The 17,706-nt window shown below is 43.4% G+C and overlaps 1 pseudogene across 1 annotated transcript in view; it reads right to left on the bottom strand.

Moving 5' to 3' along the window:
• LOC311140311 (patatin-like phospholipase domain-containing protein 2) overlaps positions 1-9,248 on the bottom strand; it is a 65,235-nt pseudogene extending 55,987 nt beyond the window's left edge. Inside the window, exons 1-3 of the transcript XR_014615503.1 lie at positions 8,876-9,248; positions 1,355-1,587; positions 960-1,025 (exon numbers count right to left, since the gene is read on the bottom strand). The product of XR_014615503.1 is annotated as a patatin-like phospholipase domain-containing protein 2 (transcript). The remainder of the gene's footprint in view (positions 1-959; positions 1,026-1,354; positions 1,588-8,875) is intronic.
• Positions 9,249-17,706: the final 8,458 nt, after the last annotated feature.

Raw genomic sequence — 17,706 nt, 5'->3', positions numbered from 1 at the left:
GTGCGTAAAAATGGTCTGTCCTCGGTTGCAACACTCACTACCGAGTTCCAAACTGCCTCTGGAAGCAACGTCAGCACAAGAACTGTTCGTCCATGGCCGAGCATCCGCACACAAGCCTAAGATCACCATGCGCAATGCCAAGCGTCGGCTGGAGTGGTGTAAAGCTCACCACCTTTGGACTCTGGAGCAGTGGAAACCCGTTCTCTGGAGTGATGAATCACGCTTCACCATCTGGCAGTCCAACGGATGAATCTGGGTTTGGCAGATGGTACCTGCCCCAATGCATAGTGCCAACTGTAAAGTTTGAAGGAGGAGGAATAATGGTATGAGGCTGTTTTTCATGGTTTGGGCTAGGCTAAATGCTACAGCATTCAATGACATTATAGACGATTCTGTGCTTCCAACTTTTAGGCAACAGTTTGGGGAAGGCCCTTTCCTGTTTCAGCATGACAATGCCCCCATGCACAAAGCGAGGTCCATACAGAAATGGTTTGTCGAGATCGGTGTAGAAGAACTTGACTGGCCTGCACAGAGCCCTGACCTCAACCCCATCGAACACCTTTGGGATTAATTGGAACGCCGACTGCGAGCCAGGCCTAATCGGCCAACATCAGTGCCCAACCTCACTAATGCTCTTGTGGCTGAATGGAAGCAAGTCCCCTCAGCAATGTTTCAACATCTAGTAGAAAGCCTTCCCAGAAGAGTGGAGGCTGTTATAGCAGCAAAGGGGGGGTCAACTCCAAATTAAAGCCCATGATTTTGGAATGAGATGTTCGACAAGCAGGTGTCCACATACTTTTGGTCATGTCCTTATGACTATGACCTGAGCAATAAAGGCATCAAAGATGAGATCATAATAAACCAAGTCCAACATCTGCTGCTTCTTCTTAGAAAATAAGGAAACAGTGTTCAAGGAAACATAAGAAAGCAGTTGAGGCATTAGGGCCTTGGGCACTTACCACTCCTTGGAAGGATGGGGGGATCAGGCCACAGTATATGGGGATGAAACAGCTGCACAGCAGCGCCTGTGGACACACCAGAGAAAGAGATGTTACACAGTTCAACCCAGTTTACACTAAATACAACTTATGTAAACAGTCAATGGCAAGGCTAGTAGGTGAAAGGACAAATATGTATGGGATATGTATGGGATAAATATGGGATATGGAAAAACTCTCAAGTGCACAGCGGTGTTCAGGGCCCATATTCACAATGCGTTTCATAGTAGGAGTGCTGATCTACAATCAGGTCCCACCTCTTATCTATTATGATTTAAAAGCCCAAACTGATCCAAGATCAGTACTCCTATGTTTTGTGAATAGCAGCCCAGGTGGGTTGAGTGAGGCACACTCACCTGGATGAGCTCCTCCTTGGACTTGAACTCGGACACGATGACATTTTGTCCATCAGACACGCGAGTGAGTGACACACACAGCCTCCCGGAGGCGAGTGTGTGTGCATCGGCGGGCAGGTCGCGCTCCAGGCCCGACCTGATGATCTTGAGCGGGTTGAATGAGGGGTGGAGGGGACCCAGGTTACGCTTCCGGGCCTCCTTGACCGTCTCGATCACATCCTCACAGCACCTAGCTAGAGGAGGGGAGGGACGGACAGACAGTATGTTAGGGCCTTCCATTGGGAGGAATTGGGTAATTGTTTTGTTCAAAGGAAAATTGATTCTCAAGGGAATTAAACAGTGATCCGTAGCTCACAAAAAACATTTATCCACTGATTTCACTTATTTACTGCTCTGCACCTGTACTGAGCTAGTTATGTGTGTTCATCTTATCTACACTTTGATGGAATGGATCTAATGACTGGTATGCACACAGAGTTCCTATAAAGAAAATCTATTGGTGATAAGAAAATACTGAGGTAGTGTAATAGTTAATCAAATGGCTAACCAGACTATTTTAGTGACCCCCTTTTTTTTGCACTCTCTTGCACTGCTATGCACACTCACTGGACTCACCCACACATTCTACAGAGACACACACAAACGCTCACACACACTACATACGCTCACGCGCACACACACTCACACATAGACACACTTTCCCACGCTGCTGCTACTCTGTTTATTATCTGTTTATTTTCTATCCTGATTGCCTAGTCACTTTTACCCCTACCTACATGTACATATTACCTAAATCACCTCACCTACCTCGTACCCCTGCACATTGACTCGGTACAGGTATTCCTTTTATATAGCCTCGTTATTTTATTGTGTTCCCATTTCCTTTTCTGCGTGCAAATGTTCTTACTTTTTAACTCTAGTTGTTGGGAAAGGGCTCGTAAGTAAGCACTTCACAGTAAAGTCTACACTTGTTGTATTCGGTGCATGGGGAGCAGAGAGAGAATTTTGCAGCTTTAAAGCTAATTTCCTGTAATAAATAAAAAAATGTAATGGCTTATAACGTATTCATATACAGTTGAAGTCAGAAGTTTACATACACCTTAGCCAAATACATTTAAACTCAGTTTTTCACAATTCCTGACATTTAATCCTAGTAAAAATTCCCTGTCTTAGGTCAGTTAGGATCACCACTTTATTTTAAGAATGTGAAATGTCAGAATGATAGTAGAGAGAATTATTTATTTCAGCTTTTATTTATTTCATCACATTCCCAGTGGGTCAGAAGTTTACATACACTCAATTAGTATTTGGTAGCATTGCCTTTAAATTGTTTAACTTGGGTCAAACGTTTTGGGTAGCCTTCCACAAGCTTCCCACAATAAGTTGGGTGAATTTTGGCCCATTCTTCCTGACAGAGCTGGTGTAACTGAGTCAGGTTTGTAGGCCTCCTTGCTCGCACACGCTTTTTCAGTTCTGCCCACACATTTTCTATAGGATTGAGGTCAGGGCTTTGTGATGGCCACTCCTTGACTTTGATGTCCTTAAGCCATTTTGCCACAACTTTGGAAGTATGCTTGGGGGTCATTGTCCATTTGGAAGACCCATTTGCGACCAAGCTTTAACTTCCTGACTGATGTCTTGAGATGTTGCTTCAATATATCCACATCATTTTCCTTCCTCATGATGCCATCTATTTTGTGAAGTGCACCAGTCCCTCCTGCAGCAAAGTACCCCCACAACATGATGCTGCCACCCCCGTGCTTCACGGTTGGGATGGTGTTCTTCGGCTTGCAAGCGTCCCCCTTTTTCCTCCAAACATAACAATGGTCATTATGGCCAAACAGTTCTATTTCTGTTTCATCAGACCAGAGGACATTTCTCCAAAAAGTACAATCTTTGTCCCCATGTGCAGTTGCAAACCGTAGTCTGGCTTTTTTAATGGCGGTTTTGGAGCAGTGGCTTCTTCCTTGCTGGGCGGCCTTTCAGGTTATATGTCGATATAGGACTTGTTTTACTGTGGATATAGATACCTTTGTACCTGTTTCCTCCAGCATCTTCACAAGGTCCTTTGCTGTTGTTCTGGAATTGATTTGCACTTTTCGCATCAAAGTACCTTAATCTCTGGTAGACAGAACGCGTCTCCTTGCTGAGCGGTATGACGGCTGCGTGGTCCCATGGTGTTTATACTTGTGTACTATTGTTTGTACAGATGAACGTGGTACCTTCAGGTGTTTGGAAATTGCTCCCAAGGATGAACCAGACTTGTGGAGGTGTCCAATTTTTTTGGGCTGATTTCTTTTGATTTTCCCATGATGCCAAGCAAAGAGGCACTGAGTTTGAAGGTAGGCCTTGAAATATATCCACAGGTACACCTCCAATTGACTCAAATGATGTCAATTAGCCTATCAGAAGCTTCTAAAGCCTTGACATCATTTTCTGGAATTTTCCAAACTGTTTAAAGGCACAGTCAACTTAGTGTATGTAAACATCTGACCCACTGGAATTGTGATACAGTGAATTATACGTGACATAATCTGTGCTACGCCAGTGACCCTATACGAACTGTTATCATGAATGGTAACCTAGATGTTTCTTCTGCCAATTTTCACAACAATCCAGTCTTTATTTTGTCTCATCCTGCTTTAGCACCCTCTAGTGGCCCCCTGGCGTCTATTTATTAATATTCTTCATATTTTCATAATTCATCAACCATATTTCAAAACTCCCGCTTAAAATCTGGAGTTTCTATGTCAAACAGGCCCTCAGCCTGCCAAATCACCAGTTGAGATCTTTATCAGCCTCTCTCCCCTCAGACACCAAGTCATTTACATTTTAGTCATTTAGCAGACGCTCTTATCCAGAGCGACTTACAGGAGCAATTAGGGTTAAGTGCCTTGCTCAAGGGCACATCGACATATTTTTCACCTAGTCGGCTCGGGGATGAGAACCAGCGACCTTTCGGTTACTGGCACAACGCTCTTAACCACTAAGCTACCTGCTCTTCATCACAGGAGGTTGGTGGCACCTTAATTGGGGAGAATGGGCTCGTGGTAATGGCTGGAGAGAATCAGTGGAATGGTAGCTCTGTTCCAGCCATTATTATGAGCCGTCTTGCCCTCAGCAGCCTCCACTGACGGTCATAAATCAACAGCTGTTCAACGTGGATTCTTCAATGGCAAAACCAGTTTAGTGCATCTTTTATTGGAAACGTTGTTGATGGTAATCAACAAGCCCCGGTCGGGCTCCTGAGTGGCGCAGTGGTCTAAGGCACTGCATCGCAGTGCTAACTGAGCCACTAGAGATCCTGGTTCGAATCCAGGCTCTGTCGCAGCCGGCCGCGACCGGGAGACTCATGGGCGGTGCACAATTGGCCCAGCGTTGTCCAGGGTAGGGGAGGGAATGGCCGGCAGGGATGTAGCTCAGTTGATAGAGCATGGCGTTTGCAACGCCAGGGTTGTGGGTTCGATTCCCACGGGGGGCCAGTATAAAAAAATATGTATTCACTAACTGTAAGTCGCTCTGGATAAGAGCGTCTGCTAAATGACTAAAATGTAAATGTAATGTTATCTGTCTTAGTTGGCATGCTAACGCTACCACACATTCATGGACGTTACCAAGGTGTACACCGTATACACATTTTTTTTGCTTTTTTAATAATTCAAATCAAATCAAATGTTATTGGTCACATACACATATTTAGCAGATGTTATTGCGGGTGTAGCGAAATGCTTGTGTTCCTAGCTCCAACAGTGCAGTAGTATCTAACAATTTACAAAAATACACAGAAATCTAAAAGTAAAATAATGGAATTTAGAAATATTAGGACGAGCAATGTCGGAGTGGCATTGACTATAATACAGTATAATACAGTATATACGCATGAAATGAGTAAAGCAGTATGTAAACATTATTAAAGTGACTAGTGTTCAATTATTAAAGTGACAAGTGATTCCATGTCTATGTACATAGGGCAGTAGCCTCTAAGGTGCAGTGTTGAGTATCCGGGTGGTAGCCGGCTAGTGATGGCTATTTAACAGTCTGATGGCCTTGAGATAGAAGCTGTTTTTCAGTCTCTCTGTCCCAGCTTTGATGCACCTGTACTGACCTCGCCTTCTGGATGATAGCGAGGTGAACAGGCCGTGGCTCAGGTGGTTGATGTCCTTGATGATCTTTTTGGCCTTCATGTAACATAGGGTGCTGTAGGTGTCCTGGAGGGCAGGCAGTGTGCCCCCAGTGATACGTTGGGCAGACCGCACCACGCTCTGGAGAGCCCTGCGGTTGCGGGCAGTGCAGTTGCCGTACCAGACAGTGATACAGCCCAACAGGATGCTCTCAATTGTGCATCTGTAAAAGCCTAATTTCGTCAGCCTCCTGAGGTTGAAGAGGCACTGTTGCGCCTTCTTGACTACACTGTCTGTGTGGGTGGACCATTTCAGATTGTCACTGATGTGTATGGAGAGGACCTTGAAGCTTTTCACCTTCTCCACTGCGGCTCCGTCGATGTGGATAGGGCCGTGCTCCCTCTGCTGTCTCCTGATGTCCATGATCAGCTCCTTAATTTTGTTGATGTTGAGGGAGAGGTTATTTTCCTGCACCACTCCACCAGGGCCCTCACCTCCTCCCTGTAGGCTGTCTCGTCATTGTTGGTAATCAGGCCTACTACTGTTGTCATCTGCAAACTTGATGATTGAGTTGGAGGCATGAGTGGCCACGCAGTCATGGGTGAACAGGGAGTACAGAAGGGGGCTGAGCACGCACCCTTGTGGGACCCATGTGTTGAGGATCAGCGTAGTGGAGGTGTTGTTTCCTACCTTCGCCACCTGGGGGGCGGCCCGTCAGGAAGTCCAGGACCCAGTTGCACAGGGCGGGGTTCAGACCCAGGGCCCCGAGCTTAATGATGCGCTTGGAGGGTACTATGGTGTTGAAGGCTGAGCTATAGTCAATGAACAGCATTCTTACATAGGTATTCCTCTTGTCCAGATGGGATAGGGCAGTGTGCAGTGCGATGGCGATTACATCGTCTGTGGATCTATTGGTGCGGTATGCAAATTGAAGTGGGTCTAGGGTGACAGGTAAGGTGGAGGTGATAAAATCCTTAACTAGCCTCAAAGCACTTCATGATGACAGAAGTCAGTGCTATGGGGCGATAGTCATTTAGTTCAGTTACCTTTGCTTTCTTGGGTACATGAACAATGATGGACATCTTGAAGCAAGTGGGGACAGCAGATTGGGATAGGGAGAGATTGAATATGAATGATGTTCAAACCCCTGCTCATATGAAACCTCTCTCCTGGATGAATCAATTGATCCACACCAGTCACTCTCCTCCATCCTCACCTACCACAGGTACTTTTGGCTGGCTGAGTTAGCGCTTTATAGCCTATGCAAGCACAACACTATTTTGAATATCTAGTTTATTCAATTGTTATAGCCTACTGACTCGCTTTTGAAAGAAATCCTGAATATGCTGCCAAGCAATTGTGGTCCCAACAAGGGCCCCTGTTTATAGTGTCTTTAGGCTATGCAGGGCTTTTTAAATTCAGAGACCAAAAATACTAAACATTTACACAATTGTTTTTCACCTTTCAGGAATCTCTGTGATGCAACCTCTCCCCGGATTACAAAAAAATAAGTATTACTACTCACCGCAGCTGTGTCCGTGACCAGAGCTCCCCTTTGCATGCACATAAACATCTATAGGTATCTGTACATCCCCTTTACTGTGGCATGAACGAAGTCTACCTGTATTTCCCTTGCTCTGTATTTGTAGTGTCTGTATAGCATCAACATTGAGTAAAGCAGTAACAGTTCAAATGGGCTGTGGGCCTGTGTTCGGTACAGCTACATGTTCAATACAGCTGAACTGTCATGACCTGTGCAATTGACACCTCTCCATTAGATGGGGTGATGTACTTGTTGGTGATAGAAAAGTTGGTGTTGAAGGGGTCACAAGAGTACACTGCCTATCAAGTCTCCTCACTGCTGATTGGTCAGTTCAGTGGAGCCACATCCTTATCTGCCCCATGCTGGAGAGGGGGAGGTGTAGTTGAGTGAGCTAGAGGCTTTTATGGTCTGTGCCTGTCAGCTTGTAACATGATGAGCGAGGGTGAGAAAGGGCCTGGAAGATATCTGTAAGATATTTTGAAGAATAGGTCTAAAACCGTAAATGTATTTGGAGAGGTTTTTGGCCACCGGGCCTAAACACAAACACTCATGAACACATTACATTTTTTTGTCTACATCAAAGAAGGTAATTTTGTCCATAAAATTGCTGTAGAAAGATTTGACACAATTTGACATTTTGGAGAGGTTTTTGACACCTAAAAGATGTCTAAGCCTTGGTATGGATAAAAGCACATACAGTCAGATTGGTAGAAGATATCTGCGCGATTTTCAGGGCACATGTTGACAAGATGTTGGGGAATCACTGGAGGGGGATATTGACCAGCTGAGCATCTTTGAATAGTCACCTCAGTGTACAGATCAATAAACAAACTAGGCGTTTTGTTATATTTCAGTCTTCTGTGATGTACTGTATATAAAGTGTCATATTGGGATGCAAACTCAAAATTGAATACATTTCAACTCTATATCATATATGGTACAGGTGTCTTCTTCAATGTAAGTCCATAACCATGTGTGAGGTGTATACGTTTGTTTCAAAGTAGATTTGTTTAAGACTACCAAGAAACGCTCTGTGTGGACACGTTTTAGCCCACCGCGGTAAAAGGTTCATGACCCTATATTGACTAATCACTCTATAAGTCTCCCTCTTTCACTCTTTCTTTCAATCTCTCACCCTCTTTAACTCTCTCTCTCTCATTTAGACATGATACAACTGGGACAGGTATGGACTGATTCCAAGAAACCTTGCAGGCTACTCCTTCGTCTCTTGACTATAAGGTTATTGGGTTCAAAATTAAGAGAAAGTGAAAAGGCCTGGTATCACACAGAGACTCAGCTAAGAGCTACTCTCTAAATCAGTTCTATGTGATGCAGGGTTATATTTGCTCTTAATCGTGATTGTGTGTGTGCCCCTAGTCAGCGAGATCAATCAGTAACATTGGGAGGCCTCTGATCCAGAGGACCAATAGGTCAATAGTCCTATAAATGACTCAGATGGCATCTATCAATAGTGTGGTATGATCAATGAATGGTAGGCTACAATATTTCTACACAGGCAGATATTTTGGCTCTGACCATGTAATTATAAATAATTTGCAGTTTATAACATGACAAAAATGTAGCTTATTTTAAAAATCTAAATTCAACCTATAACACCAGTACAATCACCTATCTATTACATAGGAGCAACGTTTCCAGCATTGTACAATTAATTTCACCCCATGTGTCAAGACCACAAGTTATTATTCTTGAAAGTTAATTTGACTGCTAATCTAAAGTTGCCCTAAACACATGAAAGAGAGGAGTACTCCTTGTGCGTAAAAGTCCCCATCCAGGCAATCAGTTGATGACAGGGACCGGTGAAATCAAGGGCCAGCGTAGGGTACTGTAGCCTACCTATTGATGCTTGGCTGGCGAGCATCGAGGCGGAGAGGGAACCGGCCGAAGCCCCGTAGATCTTGGTTGCTCCTTTGATAAGGTAAGGCGCTTGTTCCAACAGGCAGCTGGCCACTCCGATGTGATAGATCCCCAGGAACCCGCAGCCGGCAAACGACAGATTCCATTCCTTCGTTAGGTCGAACATCCCTGGTGGACAGTCTTTAACGACGACCTACAAGTTCCCTTCAGTGTTGAATGTCAACAACAACAGTTCCGAAAGATATAGGAATAGAGGACGGCTCAAAATAGCACACACTAGTCAGTCCAATTCTCCTGTGCAATGTACGAAGAGACTGACAGTCAAGTTTCGAGAATCGCGGGAGCGCTGAACTACCCGGTTCTAGAACAGGGCAGGTCTGGCCAATCGGCATAACGAGGCAGAGTCTTATTTTAGGTGGAGCCACGCCCCACATTCTGCATTGGAAATAAATGAGAGAGAGATGCATTCTTTTCATGTATATTATATTCTAATCTGTATATTTGTTTCAACTGCCTGTTAATGTAACAAGTCGAACCTTATTAACCGATTTGAGTAACCTATATCACTCACTGCGGTCAAGTGTGCGGAGACTCGCAAAACGCAGTCAAACCAGCCGCGCTTCAGGCTCCGCCTGAATTTGGTGCGCGAATACACAACACTTTACGGTATCGCGTGTTTTCAGGTTGAGGAACTGAGCGCGGCAAGATCAGGTCGGACCATTCTAGCCAATGAGATAAGCGTGTGAACAACAGGCACAACTCCGATATAAAGTATTCTTTCGCAAAGTTGCCGGGATGTCACGTGCCCTACTTATATCAGTATACTCGTAACAACCTACTCATTGCTAAACTTATATTCGATCAAATAAGTAGGGGTGTTACGTTTGATACCGGAGCTCCGAGGCATGCATCGAAATCATTAAGCTGCTTACGCCTCGATCACAACTACAGTGTCAATCGGGATATGTGTGCAACAAAAGTTCAACATTCATCTTCTGCTACCACTTCTGTCAAGCCATCTACACATACAATTTGATGCATGCCTTTGACAAATCCAACTTATGCACCACACAGAACGCACTGCAACAGCCTCTGCAATGAAATGCTGCAAGGCAAATGCAGCTTCCATTGGAAATGAATGTACACTATATATACAAAAGTATGTGGACACCCCTTCAAATTAGTGGATTCGGCTATTTCAGCTGCACCCGTAGCTGACAGGTGTATAAAATCGAGCACACCGCCATGCAATCTCCATAGACAAACATTGGAAGTAGAATGGCCTTACTGAAGAGCTCAGTGACTTTCAACATGGCACCGTCATAGGATGCCACCTTTCCAACAAGTCAGTTTGTCAAATTTCTGCCCTGCTAGAGCTGCCCCGGTCAACTGTAAGTGCTGTTATTGTGAAGTGGAAAAGTCTAAGCGCAACAACGGCTCAGCCGCGAAGTGGTCGGCCACACAAGCTCACAGAACGGGACCGCCGAGTGCTGAAGCAAGTAGCTCTTAAAAATCGTCTGTCCTCAATTGCAACACTCACTACCAAGTTCCAAACTGCCTCTGGAAGCAACGTCAGCACAATAACTGTTAGTCGGGAGCTTCATGAAATGGGTTTCCATGGCGGAGCGGCAGCACACAAGCCTAAGTTCACCATGTGCAACACCAAGCATCGGCTGGAGTGATGTAAAGCTAGCCGCCATTGGACTCTGGAGCAGTGGAAACGTGTTCTCTGGGGTGTTGAATCATGCTTCACCATCTAGCAGTCCGACGGACGAATCTGGGTTTGGCGGATGCCAGGAGAACGCTACCTGCCCGAATGCATAGTGCCAACTGTAAAGTTTGATGGAAGAGGAATATTGGTCTGGGGCTGTTTTTCATGGTTCGGGCTAGGCCCCTTAGTTCTAGTGAAGGGAAATCTTAACGCTACAGCATTAATCTCATTGAAGCCACACTTTCTGCACTAATGTTCAAATAATTTGTTTTATTTAGTATAGTATATGATTCTGTCTTAAGCATCCTAAATAATGCCATAGATTCAGTTTTGGAAAAATAGTAAACTTGAAGGCAAAAAAGGGAAGCATGATGTAAGAATCAAATATGGTATTCCAACTGACTATCGGCTACTAAAGCCAACGATTTACTGCTGCACCACGGAGTTTTGATTAAAACAGTGGAGAAAATTGTTTTTGCTGCTATTTATTGCTGACCAGCAGATGTCACTAATGTGCATTGGGAACAGAAAATGAAACTCTGAGTACCGTTTTCCGGCACAATTTTGTGAAAGCGCCAAAGCCTTAAAAAAGCCTCTGTTTTCCATCACTACAAATAAGCCTCACGTAGCAAATAAGCTGTTCATTTTTTTGTTGACCAAATTCGACACTCTCAATGAACTCCATACAAAAACCCCTCGCTTGCGGATCAAAAACAAATCCATACAAAGATTTGGGGCCCAGTTATCAAATCAAATGTTATTTGTCACACGCACCGAATAAAACAGGCACATACTTGACCGTGAAACGCTTACTTACGAGCCCTTTCCCAATAATGCAGAGTTAAAAAGTAAGAAAAATTAGTTAATAAAAAAAGGAAATAGTAACACAATAAAATAACAACAATGAGGCTATATACAAGGAGTACCAACCGGTACCGAGTCAATGTGCAGGGGTACGAGGTAGTTGAGGTAAGAGGTAATATGTACATGTAGGTAGGGGTAAAAGTGACTAAGCAATCGGGATAGATAATAAACAGAGTAGCAGCAGCGTATGGAAAGAGTGTGAACGTGTGTCTGTGTGAGTGTGTGTGTGGCGTCAATATGAATGTGTTTGTTTTGTGTGTGTGAGTATGTAGTGTACATGTATGTGTGTAGTATGTGTGTGGGGGGGTAGAGTCCAGTGAGTGTGCATAGAGCCAGTGCAAGAAATTAAACAAAAGGGGGTTCAATGCAAATCCCTCTTGCTTCGCCTCTTCCTTTCTGGTCGAAAGCGCTCTCTAGCACAGATAGAGCCCATAGCTACAAATAATTCCAAGGAAACAGTTTGAAGCACACAAATCGTTAATTTCATTTTCACGCCTTATCAAAAATTACTTTGATATCATGGGTAGAGTGTGGCTGCAGAGGGTGCTGTTGAGCAAATGTTCAGTTGTGAAAGCAAGATGTACAGTTGAAGTCGGAAGTTTACATACACCTTAGCCAAATACATTTAAACTCAGTTTTTCACAATTCCTGACATTTAATCCTAGTAAAAATTCCCTGTCTTAGGTCAGTTAGGATCACCGCTTTATTTTAAGAATGTGAAATGTCAGAATGATAGTAGAGAGAATTATTTATTTCAGCTTTTATTTATTTCATCACATTCCCAGTGGGTCAGAAGTTTACATACACTCAATTAGTATTTGGTAGCATTGCCTTTAAATTGTTTAACTTTGGTCAAACGTTTTGGGTAGCCTTCCACAAGCTTCCCAAAAGAAGTTGGGTGAATTTTGGCCCATTCCCCCTGACAGAGCTGGTGTGACTGAGTCAGGTTTGTAGGCCTCCTTGCTCGCACACGCTTTTTCAGTTCTGCCCACACATTTTCTATAGGATTGAGGTCAGGGCTTTGTGATGGCCACTCCAATACCTTGACTTTGTTGTCCTTAAGTCATTTTGCCACAACTTTGGAAGTATGCTTGGGGTCATTGTCCATTTGGAAGACCCATTTGCGACCAAGCTTTAACTTCCTGACTGATGTCTTGAGATGTTGCTTCAATATATCCACATAATTTTCCTTGCTCATGATGCCATCTATTTTGTGAAATGCACAAGTCCCTCCTGCAGCAAAGCACCCCCACAGCATGATGCTGCCACCCCCGTGCTTCACGGCTGGGATGGTGTTCTTCGGTTTGCAAGGACCCCCTTTTTCCTCCAAACATAACGATGGTCATTATGGCCAAACAGTTCTATTTTTGTTTCTTCAGACCAGAGGACATTTCTCCAAAAAGTACGATCTTTGTCCCCATGTGCAGTTGCAAACCGTAGTCTGGCTTTTTTATGGCGGTTTTGGAGCAGTGGCTTCTTCCTTGCTGAGCGGCCTTTCAGGTTATGTCGATATAGGACTCTTTTTACTGTGGATATAGATACTTCTGTACTGGTTTCCTCCAGCATCTTCACAGGGTCCTTTGCTGTTGTTCTGGGATTGATTTGCACTTTTTGCACCAAAGTACGTTCATCTCTAGGAGACAGAATGCGTCTCCTTCCTGAGCGTTTTACTTGACGGCCAAAAAGCTCAATTTTAGTCTCATCTGACCAGAGTACCTTCTTCCATATGTTTGGGGAGTCTCCCACATGCCTTTTGGCGAACAACAAACATGTTTGCTTATTTTTTTCTTTAAGCAATGGCTTTTTTCTGGCCACTCTTCTATAAAGCCCAGCTCTAAGGAGTGTACGGCTTAAAGTGGTCCTATGGAGAGATACTCCAATCTCCGCTGTGGAGCTTTGCAGCTCCTTCAGGGTTATCTTTGGTCTCTTTGTTGCCTCTCTGATTAATGCCCTCCTTGCCTGGTCCGTGAGCTTTGGTGGGCGGCCATCTCTTGGCAGGTTTGTTGTGGTGCCATATTCTTTCCATTTTTTAATAATGAATTTAATGGTGATCCGTGGGATGTTCAAAGTTTCAGATATTTTTTTTGAATCCAACCCTGATCTGTACTTCTACACAACTTTGTCCCTGACCTGTTTGGAGAGCTCCTTGGTCTTCACGGTGCCACATGCTTGGTGGTGCCCCTTGTTGCAGACTCTGGGGCCTTTCAGAACAGGTGTATACAGTGAGGGAAAAAAGTATTTGATCCCCTGCTGATTTTGTATGTTTGCCCACTGACAAAGACATGATAAGTCTATAATTTTAATGGTAGGTTTATTTGAACAGTGAGAGACAGAATAACAACAACACAAATCCAGAAAAACGCATGTCAAAAATGTTATAAATTGTTTTGCATTTTAATGAGGGAAATAAGTATTTGACCCCTCTGCAAAACATGACTTAGTACTTGGTGGCAAAACCCTTGTTGGCAATCACAGAGGTCAGACGTTTCTTGTAGTTGGCCACCAGGTTTGCACACATCTCAGGAGGGATTTTGTTCCACTCCTCTTTGCAGATCTTCTCCAAGTCATTAAGGTTTCGAGGCTGACGTTTGGCAACTCGAACTTTCAGCTCCCTCCACAGATGTTCTATGGGATTAAGGTCTGGAGACTGGCTAGGCCACTCCAGGACCTTAATGTGCTTCTTCTTGAGCCACTCCTTTGTTGCCTTGGCCGTGTGTTTTGGGTCATTGTCATGCTGGAATACCCATCCACGACCCATTTTCAATGCCCTGGCTGAGGGAAGGAGGTTCTCACCCAAGATTTGATGGTACATGGCCCCGTCCATCATCCCTTTGATACAGTGAAGTTGTCCTGTCCCCTTAGCAGAAAAACACCCCCAAAGCATAATGTTTCCACCTCCATGTTTGACGGTGGGGATGGTGTTCTTGGGGTCATAGGCAGCATTCCTCCTCCTCCAAACACGGCGAGTTGAATTGATGCCAAAGAGCTCCATTTTGGTCTCATCTGACCACAACACTTTCACCCAGTTCTCCTCTGAATCATTCAGATGTTAATTGGAAAACTTCAGACGGGCCTGTATATGTGCTTTCTTGAGCAGGGGGACCTTGCGGGCACTGCAGGATTTCAGTCCTTCACGGCGTAGTGCGTTACCAATTGTTTTCTTGGTGACTATGGTCCTAGCTGCCTTGAGATCATTGACAAGATCCTCCCGTGTAGTTCTAGGCTGATTCCTCACCATTCTCATGATCATTGCAACTCCACGAGGTGAGATCTTGCATGGAGCCCCAGGCCGAGGGAGATTGACAGTTCTTTTGTGTTTCTTCCATTTGCGAATAGTCGCACCAACTGTTGTCACCTTCTCACCAAGCTGCTTGGCGATGGTCTTGTAGCCCATTCCAGCCTTGTGTAGGTCTACAATCTTGTCCCTTACATCCTTGGAGAGCTCTTTGGTCTTGGCCATGGTGGAGAGTTTGGAATCTGATTGATTGATTGCTTCTGTGGACATGTGTCTTTTATACAGGTAACAAGCTGAGATTAGGAGCACTCCCTTTAAGAGTGTGCTCCTAATCTCAGCTCATTACCTGTATAAAAGATACCTGGGAGCCAGAAATCTTTCTGATTGAGAGGGGGTCAAATACTTATTTCCCTCAATAAAATGCAAATCAATTTATAACATTTTTGACATGCGTTTTTCTGGATTTTTTTGTTGTTATTCTGTCTCTCACTATTCAAATAAACCTACCATTAAAATTATAGACTGATCATTTCTTTGTCAGTGGGCAAACGTACAAAATCAGCAGGGGATCAAATACTTTTTTCCCTCACTGTATCTGTGACCAACAGATGCATATCTGTATTGCCAGTCATGTGAAATCCATAGAATTCTAATTAATTTATTTCAATTTACTGATTTCCTTATATGAACTGTAACTCAGTAAAATCTTTGAAATTGTTGCATGTTGCATTTTTTTTTTTTGTTCAGTGTAAATTTTTTGGACTACTGTCCACATCCGTCTTTCAACAGAACAAAAAGCCCAATTACATAGAATTGTCATGTCTGTCCCTCAAATGTTTTGCCACAGGTGAAAGCCTTCCTAATGTCACAGAGGGTCACCCCAGTGACTCCACACTCATTAGTGGGACTAGGTTCCCATCTACTGACCTTCATTTGTATTGCACAGGGAAAGCCCCAACTAATATACTGTTTATAGGCAGAGTTCCTTGTACATGATGTAGCAGTTGGTCACAGCAATGTCAATGAAATTGAAAAACAGGGTCCTGTACCATCTCTTAGTCTTGTGGTGTACAGAGTAGTACTGTAGTGTCCATCCACCTGGTAAGGAGGAGGTTGCCATCTCTGATCCACCTCAGTGGGGGTGGTTGGTTGGTCTGGCTCATCTTATCTTCTTGACTAAAAGAAAAATCAATTCAATGTGGCAACATTGTAAAAATATTGCCACATTTCAAAAGCAGAAAATCCTTCATTAACAACATTCATACTTCTTTTCACTAAATGAACTACCCTTCCCCATTTGGCTCAGTGAAAGTGGAGGTGTGAAGCGGGAGAATGTTATAGCCTGCCCTATGCTATTGTCTTGTTGTAGTGGTAGAGGGTTGGGGGAAGTTCTGTGCTGTGAAAATGTAGCATACAAGGCATTCAATGTTCATGTTCTGTGCCGTAGCCTTTCATGATGTAGGCCTATTTCAATATAAAATAAACCCTGTTTCACCAAGTGTGTATATTTTCAACATCAACACAGTAAAATAATAAAATGCCTTGGGGTTGGGGAAAGTTCTGTGCTGTATCACCAAATATGGATATTTTCATTTACAATTGTATTTATCAGTGAAATAACAACAGCATATCCAATAAAGTTATTGTAGACTAGGCTACTCCCGTATCTAGCTCGAAAACTCTAGGCAGCATTCTGCCTCCTCCCTACAGTTCAAAGCCATTAGCTTCCTCCATGACTGCCTCATGTGAACTACAATCCCGACACTGTGTTTTAACGTTTAGAAACGTCAATAATCATCGCTTGTGATACGGCTTTCGAAACATATGGCCCTTATCTTTTATCAGCGAGACAGAATCCTTCAAATAAAAAAAGATAGGCCTACACTTACTGTAGCAGTTTTGCATATAACTCAAGTTTTCCACAGGCAAAATGGCTCCGGAATGTCATGAAGAGTGATCAGATGAATTGCAATTAATTGCAAAGTCCCTCTTTGCCATGAAAATGAACTTAATCCCCCAAAAACATTTCCACTGCATTTCAGCCCTGCCACAAAAGGACCAGCTGCCATCATGTCAGGGATTCTCTCGTTAACACAGGTGAGAGTGTTGACGAGGACAAGGCTGGAGATCACTCTGTCATGCTGATTGAGTTAGAATAACAGACTGGAAGCTTTAAAAGAACACTGAAGCAGCGAACTTTGTGAAGACCAATACTTGTGTCATTCTCAAAACTTTTGACCACGACTGTATATTACAGTGAACTTTGAGGGATTCTAAATACATTTTAACACTGTAAAACACAGTAAAGATTTGAATTTTAACACAGTAAAAATGAATGGTAAACATTTTGTCAGATGTGTGCCACTAGTAGATCAATAGCTTTCTGGGAATGCTATAAAGTCGAAAAGTTATGGGCGGAGTTAGAAAGTTGGCTGTCAGACGTATTACATTAATTTACTTTTAATTTGTCTGTCTCTGCATATTTCAAGTCATGGCATATGGGGTGTAGTGAGATACCCAATGGGCTGGACAATTCTCTTCTCATCACTCATCTTGAAAAACGTATACTAAAAACTTGGAAATCAATCAATCCGCGATCATCAACACAATGGAGAAATCGAATGATTTATTATTTAAATAGCATGGGCAACAGAGAAAAACGAATTGGTACAATAGAAGGCCATGTGGTAAACAATAATACAGCCAATAGGGATGGGGGTGTGAGCATGCAGGTCTGGGCAGATGAGATGTAGTCGTTGTTTGTGTGCGTCTGTAAGTTGTTGTTCGTATGTGTACGTTTGTATCTGGTGTGGGCAAATAAAATAAACATATTATAAGAAAGACATTTACATATGTATTTGCCACATTTATCCTATTACAGACACCTTAATGCATACTTTTAAATGATATAATGTGAGCTAAACACACAAAATATACAGAACCAGTCAAAAGTTTGGACACACCTACTCATTCAAGGGTTTTTCTTTATATTTACTATTT

This window comes from Coregonus lavaretus (assembly GCF_964263955.1).
Source record: "Coregonus lavaretus genome assembly, chromosome: 13".
In the NCBI taxonomy this organism is placed as follows: domain Eukaryota; kingdom Metazoa; phylum Chordata; class Actinopteri; order Salmoniformes; family Salmonidae; genus Coregonus; species Coregonus lavaretus.
The sequence above is the reverse complement of the archived record's forward strand: the minus strand, read 5'-3'. Positions and strand labels throughout refer to the sequence as shown.